The following is an 11,064-nucleotide window of genomic DNA, read 5'->3' as shown; positions in this document are numbered from 1 at the left end:
AACGAAGATTGGGCAATCTACTTCCATACTGATACTGTCTTGGAAACCCAAGGAGGGATCACTATGAGTTTTCAACCAGATGGAAGCAAGTTTCATTTGAGTTTGGATAGGCAAAATATTGAGTGATGCAGAAAACATCAAAATAAGATGGAAGGAATACAGAGTCATTGTAACAAAAAGCATGGGTCAACATTCAACCATTCCAGGAGGTAGCATATGATCAAGAACCAATGGTATTGAAAGAAGTTGAAGCTGCACTGAAGGAATTGGTGAAAAACTTGGCTACAGGAACTGACAGAATATCCACTGAGATATTGCTATGCTGGTTGCTCTTACTTGTTTATGCCAAGAAATTTGGAAGACAGCTACTTGGCCAACCGAATGGAAGAAATACATATTTGTGCTCATCCCAAAGAAAAGTGATCCAACAGAATGTGGAAATTTTCAAACAATATCACTAATAGCACATACAAATAAAAGTTTGCTGAAGATAATTAAAAAATGGTTCCAGCAGTACATTGACAGGGCACTTGCAGAAATTCAAGCTGGATTCAGAAGATGACATGGAATGAGGGATATCATTGCTGATGTTAAATGGATCGTGGCTGAAAGCAAAGAATACCAGAAAGATGTTTACCTTTGTTTTATTTTCTATAAAAATCATTTCACTGAGTGGATCATAACAAATTATGGGTAACATTGTGAAGAATGGGAATTCCAGAATACTTAATAGTACTTATGAGGAACCTGTATAGAGACCAGGAGGCTGTCGTTAGAACAGAGCAAGAGGATATTGTGTGGTTTAAAATCAGCAAGGTTGTTCATTAGGGTTGTGTCTTTTCACCATACTTATTCAATCTGTATGCTGAGCAAATAATTAAAGAAGCTGGGCATGAAGAAGAATGTGGCCTTAGGGTAGAGGAAGACTCATTAGCAACCTGTGATATGCAGAAAGACCACAGTTTGCAGTATGGCTTACACTGCAGTATAAAGAAAACAAAAATCCTCACAAGTGATTCAATAAGCAGCATTATGATAAATGGAGAAAAGATTGAAGTTGTTGAAGATTTCATTTTACTTCAACATCCATTTTACTTCAACATTCATTTTACAATCAACATCCACGGAAGCAGCAATCAAGAAATCAGATGTCATATTATACTGGGCAGCTGGGCTATATGAAGAAGAACATGGCATCAGGATTGAAGGAAGAATCGTTAACAACCTGTGATATGCTGACAACATAACTTTGTTCACTGAAAGTGAGGATGACTTGAAGCACTTACTGATGAAGATTGAAGAATACAGTCTGCAGTATGGATTACATCTCAATATAAAGAAAACAAAAATTCTCACAACTGGACCTATGAGAATCATGATAAATGGAGAAAATATTGAAGGTGTCAAAGACTTCACATTGCTTTGTTCTACAATTGACACCAATGGAAGCAGCAGTCAGGATATCAGATGTTATACAACACTGGGCATGTTGGCTGCAAAGGACCTTTATCAAGTGCTGAAGAGCAAAGATGTCTCCTTGAGGACAAAGGTACACCAGACACAAGCCATGATATTTTCAATCTCTTCATATGCATGTGAGAGCTGGACAATGAATAAAGAAGACTGAAGAAGAATTAATGCTTTTGAGATGTCATGCTGGAGAAGAATGCTGAAAGTACCATGGACTGCTAAAAGAACTAACAAATCTTTCCTGGAGGAAGTACAGCCAGAAGTCTCCTTGGAAGTGAGAATGGCCAGACTTAGTCTCACCTACTTTGGTCATATTGTCAGAAGGGACCATTCCCTGGAGAAGGATGTCATGCTTGGTAAGGTGGAAGGTCAATGAAAGAGGGGAAGGCCCTCAACAACATGGATTGACACAGTGGCTGTGGCAATGGGGTCAAGTATAGCAGGGATTGCGGAGCTGGTGTGGGACCGGGCGGTGTTTTGTTCTTCTGTGCATAGGGTCACTATGAGTAGGAGATGACTCGACAGCACCTAACAACAACAACAACAACAACATTTTATTGGGCAAATCTGCTGCAAAAGATCTTTTTAAAGTGTTGAGGATAAAAGATGTCACTTTAAGACTAAGGTGCACCTAACTCAAGCCATGGCATTTCCAATCCCCTCTTATGCATGTGAAAGCTGGACAATGACCAGAGAAGACCAAAGAAGAGTTGATGCCTTTGAACTGTGGTGTTGGTGAAGAATACTAAAAATAACATGGACTACCAGAAGAATAAACAAATCTGTTTCAGAAAAAAAATGCAGCTGGAATGCTCCTTGGAAGAGATAATGGCCAAACTTCATTTCACCTACTTTAGCCAGGTTGTAAGAAGGCAGTATTCCCTGAAGAAGGATATCATACTTGGTAAAATAGAGGATCAGTGAAAAAGGGGAAAACCCTCAATGGAGATGGATTGACACAGTGGTAATGATGGGCTCAAGCATAGCAAGGATTATTAGGATGGCGTGGGACCAATCAGTGTTTCATTCTGATGTACAATGGGTCACTATGAGTCAGAGTCACATTGGCAGCTGCTAACAACTACAGCAGGAGCTCTGGTAGCATAGTGGCTAAGACACTTGCCTGCTAACCAGACGGCTGGCGGTTCAAACCCACCAGCCACTCCTCGGAAGGAAGGTTGGGCAATCCTACTTCCGTAGTGATACTGCCTCGGAAACCCAAGGAGGGGTCGCTATGAGTCAGGGCTGACTCGATGGCACATAACAACAACAACAACAACAACAACTACAGCAACTTGGCTTCATGAAGCCCTGACCAATTTTACTAAATAGGCCCTGAATGATGGCAGGGAAACCTTGTGGTTATTAACCGCCAAAACCAAGATGAGGAAGATGGTCCTTCATAAATCTATGGCTCTGGACATTCTGACATCGACTCATGGAGGGACATGTGCTATAGTGAAAACTGAACATTGATCCTATATAACAGACTCTCACCATAACATTACCGGCCACATTAAGAAGCAGATAAAGGCCCTGGATACACCTGATGGCTATTCTGTTGTGGTTGCTTCATTTTCTTCCTTCTCTTCTAGCTTGCAAGGGTTTTTGCTGGGTATTGGTCTTTTCCTGAGTACAGGATTGTTTTTCTGTGTTTTCCAACATTGTTGCTGTGGCCTGAAGCAACTCTGCCTGTCCCTACCAGGTTAGTTATGACATCTCCCCTTGGGGCCATCAGGGACCTTGTGGAAGAGAAAGGCACACCAGATTGTAAGAGCCAGCTTTGAGATGTGGACCATAGAGGAATAGATTTTGGCGAGGCCAAATATGATTACACTTTTGCTTGCTGCTAGTACACTTCCACTTGTTAAGTCCCTCATATGACACATGCTGGTGTGGCTTTGGTGGTCTGAGGTCCTGGCACTGAGCCACCTTTGTTCACCAGAGCAATAAAAACTCCTGCTTCCCTCCAGGGTGTGTGGAGACTCAAGTCTGCCCTGCTGCTGCCCAGGTGTTGCATTGTAAATAAGCCCTTACTAAATTCCTGTATCACCATCCTAAGGAGCTCTGGTGCTGCAGTAGGCAAGGCATTTAGCTGCTAACTAGAAGGTTGGTGGTTCAAATCTAGCAGCTGCTCCATGGGAGAAAGATGAAGCAGGCTACTTCCATAAATATTTACAGCCTTGGAAACCCAGTAGTGGTTGCTGTGAGCCAGAATTGACTTGATGGCAGTAGGTTTGGGGTTTTGGTATATAACCATCTTGGAAAGGCCAGACTTATTCTTCAATCTCTTGGCCTCCTCCATATTTGGAGACAAGTTTGAATTTGCTGATCTGTGCCTAGACAGGTAGTAAAGCTTGGGTTTAAATACTGGTTCTGCTACTTATTAACTATGATAATTGAGGAAGTTACATACTCCCTCTGGACTGCAATTTTTGTTTGTTTAGCAAAATGAGAATAGCATTACTACTTCTTGGGCTTTTATAAGAAATAAGTGTGATAATGTCTATGGATGTATTTGGTAAATATGTAAATGTCAGTCATTATTACATTCTTTTATCAAACTTACCTAATGTTTTGAAAATTGCTTTCAGAGGCCTCGGCTGGAGAGTGAAAATATCTGCCTCAGAATAGCATATAAGGAGCTGGAGAGAATGATCTCACATAGTGCATATTACCTTCTCCAGTAATGGTCCAAAGTTAGGGGTGATTGAATTGAAGAGAGTGAGGGAAGACTTTGTGCCTTGGGTCCCAGAGAGATCACTTATGGTGATGAGATAACGTATTTTTCCTTCTAAAGAGGGAAAGCAATGCAGAAATAGTAGGAAGACATCACCAAGGTGGTGGCCCATGGTTGAGCCCCTCAGCCTACATATGCTGAGGGAACAGATGGGAGCAATATTGGAACAGAAGACTGAGGACACTAGATGGCCAGTAGTTATGATGGTGAGTTCTTCACTCAAAGGATGTAATGTTTTATTGCTGCCTGCCTGATGGTAAGACTTGTGATCTGATTTTAGTCCTTTCAGTTTGGGAGGGTACGGGGAAGCATATTACATTCACAAGCTGGTTTCCTTTATAAATTTCTGCCTAGTGATATGTAGTCATTTACAAATGACTCTCTTTTTTGAGTTTGAAAGATAAATTTCACAAAGTGTTAGGGAAAAGTGGCAACTAGTATTGCTTTTCCTATAGAGTGTCAAGAACATTTACATTATAGTTTCAAACCTGTCCACTTTGAGAGATGGAGTTGTAAGTTATACTGAATTCTTCTCAAAAGCCTTATCTTGGGAATTAGTACCAATATCACTCTTTCAAGAAGCTTTGGAGTAATAAAATCTTTTCATAGTAATTGAAATACAAGCACTTATCTATCAATTAGGAGATTTGATGGTGTAGTGCCTAAGGCATTTGACTGCTAACCAGAAGACTGGTGGTTCAAACCCATCATCCACTCCCCAGAAGGAAGGTTGGGCAATCTACTTCCATAGTGATACCAGGTCAGAAATCCAAAGAGGGGTTGCTATGAGTCGGATACAACTCGAGGGCAGTGAGTGAGTATCAGACAATTAGGAGCTCTGAGGGAGTAGTGGGTAAGGCATTTGACTGCTAATCAGAAGGCTGGAGGTTCAAACCCACCAGCCACTCCTAGGAAGGAAGATTGTAAAGATTTACTGCCTTGGAAACCCAAAGGGGTCGCTATGAATTGGAATTGACTCAATAGCAGTGAGTTGTATTTTTTTTAATCAGACAGTTATATATTTCATTTTTTTAAAAAAATATGTACCTGTGTACTACTGTTACAAAAAAATTAAATTTTCAGATTATATTAAAACTTTGTATTGTAAAGCAAAGCCCAAAGGCCAAGTCTTCACAGAAGTTCAAATTCAATCTTATAACTCTTTTTTATCAAATTCTTAAGGATAGTAGTAACATTAATTTATCTATGCATAATAATTTAATCTCTCAGCCTCTTCAATTTTGTAAACAATATTTTTTTGTTTATACATAAGAGAAAGAAATAGTAGCTGGTATTTTCCAGATGCTTTTATATGAGATGGACATTGAAATAATCGATAAGGAGATGTTATTATCTTAATTTCATTTAGAGAAAATGGAGTCATATATTTATTCAGATAAATTTGAAGCATAAATTACCTTCCAAGTTTGATTAATTAGTTTATTTACCTTGTGGAGTCACCATTTTTGACTAGGCTTTTATTCACCACATGGGATAAGACAGAAATGAAGCAAATAAAAAATTCCAGATTTCATGTATTTGATCAAGATTTCTTGCATATTGATTAGTGTGTGTTATTGTGTGAGAACAATGAAGGTTGAACATTAATTATCAGGGAAATCTGTCATCTTTGATATGGTTTAATTAATATTTACCATTATTAGCAGCAGAGCAAACTACTAAAAACTCAGTTTTACTGTGTAATAAAATTATACTATACAGAGCATTGATGTGTTTTAGATTATTGTTACTTTTATTTAATTAAAAAATAAGTATTTTTCACCTATATGAGACCAAACAATCAGCAATTACTTTAAAACAAAGATGAGAATGTAAGGGAGCAGGACACAGAAAAATTAGAACAGAGATAAAACATTCACACGCCTTGTGAAGAATGTAACTAATGTCACTGAACAGCTTGTGTAGAAACTATTAACTGGAAACTTAAACCATTGTGGAAATCTTCACCAAAAGAAAAATAAAATATTGTTAAAAAAAAAGTACAAAACACAGCTAACTACTTAACCTCAGCTTGAACTACCAATCAAAAACAGTTATCCATAAAAAGAAAAAAAAAAAAAAAAGACGATTTATCTTGGTTAGAGTTATGTTCAGCTAAAAGTAATAAGACACAAATTAGTAGTTGCTGAGTGAATGCTTACTCAACGTGACCCAATATGATAGAGTAGAACTGCTCTATAAGTCTTCCTAGGCTGTAATTGTTTGGGAGAAAATTGCCAAATCTTTTCTTCTGGGGAACACCTGGTGGATCCAAACTTTGGACCATTTGGTTAGCAGCTGAATGCTTAACCATTACATCACTAAGGAGTTTCATGTAAATGTCCAGGACTGGCATGAGAGCTCTGACTCCTGCTAGCTCACTGCTCCACCATCTTTGCTCTATAGCCTTGTCTTCTTGGTCCTAAATGGAAATAGTTCATAAACGGAAGCAAAGGGCATATATACTGTCAACAACTTAAGGAAGTTACCTAGAAGCTGCCTCATGACACTTTCTCTTGTATTCTTTTAGCCAGAAGTTGGTCATATAATCTCACTACCTACAAGTGTATCTGGGTAATTTAGTCTTTACTATGGTTGCCCAGCCAAAACATCAGAAGGTTGGGGATACATTTATGTAACTCAAATTGTATGGTCATATACTTACAGTTTTTAAATGTTAGAATAATAAATTGATATACCCTTTTTCTGTTCAACTATACCCTCTTGGTCCATTTACAGGGTCCTCATAAGCACAATTAAGTGTTCTGGAATTCCCATTTTCACAATGTTATACATAATTTGTTATGATCCACTCAGTTGAATGCCTTGGCATAAGCAATAAAACACAGCTAAACATCTTTCTTGTATTTTTTGCTTTCACCTAAGATCCATCTGACATCAGCAATGATATCCCTTATTCCACATCCTCTTCTAAATCCAGCTTTCATTCCTGGAAGTTACATGTCAATACACTGCTGCAGCCACTTTTGAAATATCTTCTGCAAGGTTTTACTTACATGTGATATTACCACTTTTGCTCAATAATTTCCATGTTCTGTTGGATCACATTTCTTTGGAATGGGCACAAATGTGGATCTTTTCCAGTCAGTTGGCCAGGTAGCTATCTTCCAATTTCTTGGCATAAGCAAGGGAGTGCCTCCAGTGGTGCATCTGGTTCATGAAATGTTTCAGTGGGTAGTCTGTCAATTCCTGGAGGTTTTTTTTTTTTTTTTTTTTTTTTTTTGCCAATTCCTTCAGTGCAACTTGGACTTCTTCCTTCAGTACCATTGGTTCTTGATCTTATATTATCTCCTGAAATGGCTCAACATCGACCAGTTCTCTTTGGTACAGTGACTCTGTATTTCTTCCATCATATTTTGAAGCTTCTCACATCATTTAATATTGTTGTTGTTGTTGTTGCTAGGTGCCATCGAGTTGATCCCAACTTACAGTGACTCTATGTACATAAGGTTGCTATGAGTCAGAGACAACTCAACAGCAACACAATGTACAACAGAAGGGAACACTGCTCGGTCCTGTGCCAGCCACACAATCCTTGCTATACCTGAGCCCATCGTAGCAACCACTATGTCAATCCATCTCATTGAGGGTCTTCCTCTTTTTCATTGACCCTCCACTTTACCAAACATGATTTCCTTCTCCAGGGAATGGTCCCTTCTAATAACATGACTAAAGTAGGTGAGGCGAGGTCTGGCTGTTCTTGCTTCCAAGAAGCATTCAGCTACACTTCTTCCAGGATAGATTTGTTAGTTCTCCTCACAGTCCATGATACTTTCAGTATTCTTTGTCAACACTACAACTCAAAAGCATCAACTCTTCTTCAGTATTCCTCATTCATTGCCCAGCATTCACATGCATAGGTGGTGTTTGAAAATACTATGGCTTGGGTTAGGTGCAACTGAGTCTTCAAAGAAACATCTTTGCTCTTCAGCATTTGAAAGAGGTCTTCTGCAGCAGATTTGTCCAGTGTAATACATCACCTGATTTCTTGACTGCTGTTTCCATTGGTGTTGATCGTGGAACCAAGTAATATGAAAGCTTTGACAACCTCAATCTTTTCTCCATTTATCGTGATGCTGCTTATTGGTCCAATGGTGAGGATTTTCCTTTTCTTTATGTTGAAGTGTAATGCACACTGCAGATTGTAGTCTTTATTTTTATCAGTGCTTCAAGTCCTCTTCACTTTCAGCAAGCAAAGTTGTGTCATCTGCATATCACAGTTTGTCACTGAGTCTTCCTTCAATACTAATGCCACAGTTTTCTGCATATGGTTCTTGAATTATTTGCTCAGTGTATAGATTGAATAAGTATGTTGAAAGCATACAACTCCGATGCACTCCCTTCTTGATTTTAAAACATGCAGTATCCCCTTGTTCTGTTCAAATGTCAGCCTTCTTGTCTATACACAGGTTCTTAATGAGTACAATTAAGTGTTCTGGAATTCCCATTCTTCTCAATGTTTTCCATAATTTGTTATTATTCACACAATTTAATGCTTTTACATAGTAAAACATAAGTAAACATCTTTCAGGTATTCTTATCTTTCAGCCAAGATCCAGCTGACATCAGCAATTATATCCCTCATTCTATGTCCTCATCTGAATTCAGCTTACATTTCTTGAAGTTCTCTGCCAATACACTGCTGCAATCATTTTTGAATTATCTTCAGCAAGATTTTACTTGCATATCATATTAATGATATTGTTTGATAATTTCCACATTCTGTAGGATTACTTTTGTTTGGAATGGGTACAAATATGGATCTCTTCCAGTAAGTTGGATAGGTAGCTGTCTTCCAAAATTTCTTGGCATAGCCAAGTAAATGCCTCCAGCATGACATCTGTTAGTTGAAACATCTTATCGGTTAGTTTGTCATACTGTGATGGTTTGAGTGTTGCTGTGAGACTGGAGGCTATGCCAAAGGTATTTCAAACACCAGCAGGGTCACCCACGGTGGACAGGTTTCAGAGGAACTTCCAGACTAAGATAGACCCGGGAGAAGCAAGGGGCCATCCATTTCTCAAAGAATAGCAGTGAAACACTGCCTGATATATTACTGGAAAATTTTGTGACTAGCCCTGAAACATTGTCCAGTATAGCGCCAGAAAATGAGATTCGCAGGTTGAAAGACACCCATAATATGGCTGAGGAAGAGCTGCCTATTCAGAGTAGATTTGACCTTAATGATGTAGGTGGAGTTAAGCTTTCAGGACTTCCATTTACTGATATGGCATGCCTCAAAATGAGAAGAAACATTTGTAAGCATCCATTAATAATTGGGACATGAAATGTACAAAGTATGAATCTAAGAAAACTAGATGTTGTCAAAAATGAAATAAACATAAAGATCAATATCCTAGGCATTAATGAACTAAAGTGGACTGGTTTTGACCATTTTGAATTGTTGTTGTTGTTGTTGTTATGTTCCTTGGAGTTGGACCTGACTCATAGCAACCCTCCTTGGGTTTCAGAGGCAGTATCACTATGGAAGTAGATTGCCCCATCTTCCTTCTGAGGAGTGGCTGGTGGGTTTGAACCACCAGCCTTTTGATTAGCAGTCAAGTGCCTTAAGCACTACACTATCACAGCCAAATTATCCACTATGCCTGGAATGACAAATTGGAGAGGAATGGTGTGGTATTCATCATCACAAAGAATGTTTCAAGATCTATTCTGAAGTACAATGCTGTCAGTGATAGGATAAAATCAAGATGTCTACAAAGAAGACCAGTTACTATTACTACTATTCAAATGTATGCACCAACAACCAAAATCAGATGAGGAAATTAAGATTTTTATCAACTTCTGCAATCTGAAATTGATCAAACATGCAACCAAGATGTGTTGATTATCACCGTTGATGCAAAAGTTGGAAACTAAGAAGAATCACCAGCAGTTGGAAAATATGGCCTTGATGCTAGAAATGATGCTCAAGATTGCATGATAGAATTTTGCAACACCAAAGATTTATTCATTGCAAATACCTTTTTGCAACAACATAAAGGGCAGCTGTACATGTGGACATCACCAAATGGAGTACACAGGAATATGATCAACTACATCTGAGGAAAGAGGCAATGGAGAAGCCCAATATCTTCAGATAAAACAAGGCCAAAAGTTGACTGTGGGACAGACCATCAACTGCTCATATTCAAGTTTAAGTTGAAGCTGAAGACAATTAAAACAAGTCCACAAAAATTAAAATATGACCTTGATTATATTCTTCCTGAATTTAGAGACCATCTAAAGAATAGATTTGATGCACCAAACATCAGTCACCAAAAGCCAGAGGAATTGTGGGATGGCATCAAGAATATCATCTATGAAGAAAGCAAAATATCATTAAAAAAACAAGAAAGGAAGAAAAAGACAAAATGGATGTCAGAAGAAACTCTGAAACTTGCCCTTGAATGGAGAGCAACTAAAGCAAATGGAAGAAATAACAAGATAAAAGAGATGATTAGAAGATTTCAAAGGTGAGCTCGGGAAGACAAAGTCAATTATTATAATGAAATATGCAAAGACTTGGAGTTAGAAAACCAAGAAGGAAAAACACACTTGTCATTTCTCAAGTTAAAAGAACTGAAGAAAAAATTCAAGCCTTGAGTTGCAATCCTGAAAGATTCTATGGGCAAAATATCTAACAATGCAGGAAACATCAAAAAATGATGGAAGGAGTACACAGTCACTGGACCAAAAATAATGGGTTGATGCTCATCCATTGCAGAAGGTGGCATATGATCAATAACCAATGGTAATGAAGGAAGAAATTGAAGCTACGCTGAAGGAATTGGCAAAAAACGTGACTAAATGGTTCAAAGAAGAATAACAAG

Source organism: Orycteropus afer, unplaced genomic scaffold, assembly GCF_000298275.1.
Source record: "Orycteropus afer afer isolate SDZICR_OR568_19922 unplaced genomic scaffold, OryAfe1.0 scaffold00143, whole genome shotgun sequence".
Lineage (NCBI taxonomy): Eukaryota > Metazoa > Chordata > Mammalia > Tubulidentata > Orycteropodidae > Orycteropus > Orycteropus afer.
The sequence above is the reverse complement of the archived record's forward strand: the minus strand, read 5'-3'. Positions refer to the sequence as shown.